The sequence below is a fragment of the Ascaphus truei genome, chromosome 20 (genome assembly GCF_040206685.1).
Source record: "Ascaphus truei isolate aAscTru1 chromosome 20, aAscTru1.hap1, whole genome shotgun sequence".
NCBI lineage: Eukaryota > Metazoa > Chordata > Amphibia > Anura > Ascaphidae > Ascaphus > Ascaphus truei.
This window is the reverse complement of record NC_134502.1, coordinates 24,181,732-24,183,630: the sequence shown is the minus strand read 5'-3', so window position 1 is coordinate 24,183,630 and position 1,899 is coordinate 24,181,732.

The following is a 1,899-nucleotide window of genomic DNA, read 5'->3' as shown; positions in this document are numbered from 1 at the left end:
CAGATTAATTTCTTTTTTTTTCTTCTTTTTTTTAATTTTTTATCACTAACATTCAGATCTGTGTTCATGTTTCGGCATATACAAGGCAAACCCTTTAATTTTCTTTTTTTATGTTTTCTGCACGCGCGTTTCGGATATCACATGCTTCAATCTTCAAAAGTTGGGGAGCGTAGAATTTGTATTTTTTTTTCTCTCATACTGCAGAATTGATTTATTAAAAAGAACAATATTTATACATCTATCTTAGTAAAAACAATTATCTTCAGAACAATTTTTTTTTTTGCTATTTTGTATATGTTGCAAATCAATTTAATTTTTATACATAAAGCTCTTTGGATTCTTTTCATTTCAAATTTATTCTTATTTTTTTATTTTATTTTTTTTTTAACATAGAAAAGATAAAGAAGAAGGATAGATAAAGACGGGGCCAGAGAGGAAAGGAATGGAAAAGGGAGGGAGTGCTTAATTTATTTATTTTATTTATTTATAAAATATTTTACCAGGAAATAATACATTGAGTGTTACCTCTCGTTTTCAAGTATGTCCTGTTTGCTTCAGGGCTAAGGCCTGGTCCCCGCTGGCTACTGCAGCGCCCGCTGTGGGGGACGCTGCAGGGACGAGAGCCCTCCCCTCAATGGCGCCGGGCCCGCTGCGAGGGGGGGGGGGGCCGCAGCGCTGGGGCGAGAGTTGCTCCTGCTCTCAATAGAATTGAGAGCAGGACTCGCGACGGAGCGCTAAGCCACGCCCCCCCGGCGGTTCAGCCAATGAGGGCGAACCTGCCGGGTGACGTCATGGCCGCGCCCCCATCACTCCCCCGCCACGCCCCCCGCCCCCCGGGTCTCTCTTCCTGCAGCTCACTGCAGACTGGGGAATCGGCTGCACGCGCCGCCAGTCTCGCGGGCGCGCGTGCAGCGGAGGGACTGGGGCCTCAGCCTAAGGCCTCGTCCAGGCTCTTCGCTTGGGTGCTGAGACGCAGGGAAAGCGGGTGCTTTCCCTGGCCTTGCGGTTGCTTGCCCTGTGCTCCGTGAGGGGGCGGGCTGGGGGCGGGCCAGTGGCGTCACGGAGCTGGTTCGCCCTCATTGGGCGAACCGCTCATGTGACCGGCCCTGCGCTCCAGCAAGCGGGGGAATTTTAAAATCTGCTAAGACCTGTGCTTCCGCAAGCGCGCGGAAGCGTAGGCGAGCCCCTACTAAAGCCGCTCTAATTGCGGCTGTAGGGGCTCAGTGCTGAGCGGGAGCGCGCGTCAGCATGCTTCCGCCAGCAAGCGGTAAACATGGCCGAGGTCTAAGAGGTAAAAGATACAAGGGATAACAATCAACCATGATCAGGATTCTACCTAAAAAAACGGAGGCCACAGTTCCCATACCTTATAGAAATGATCTAATTTTTGATTCAGTTGAGCTGAAAGCTTTTCCATTTATTTAACTTCATTCACTCTTTTAATTATTGTATGTCTCGATGGTACATTAATATATTCTTCCACGCCGCGGCTATATAGAGCAACGGGCTGCTGTAAGAACAATAGGGAGCCTTTTGGCGTGCAGATTTCATCTCCAAAACTAGAAAGAAATACAATACACCAGCAACAAAGGAAAGGGCTCTTTACAGTAAGGGCAGTTACAGTGTGGAATTCATTACCCATGGAGACTGTGATGGCAGATACAATAGATTTGTTCAAAAAAAGGTTGGACATCTTTTTAGATGGGAAAGGTATACAGGGATATACCAAATAAGTATACATGGGAAGAAGGTTGATCCCGGGAGTAATCCGATTGCCAATTCTTGGAGTCAGGAAGAAATTAATTTTTCCCCTTAATGGGGTTTTTTTGTTTGCCTTCCTCTGGATCAATAAGTAAGTATAGCTATAGGATAAAGTATCTGTAGTCTACATAAAGCATA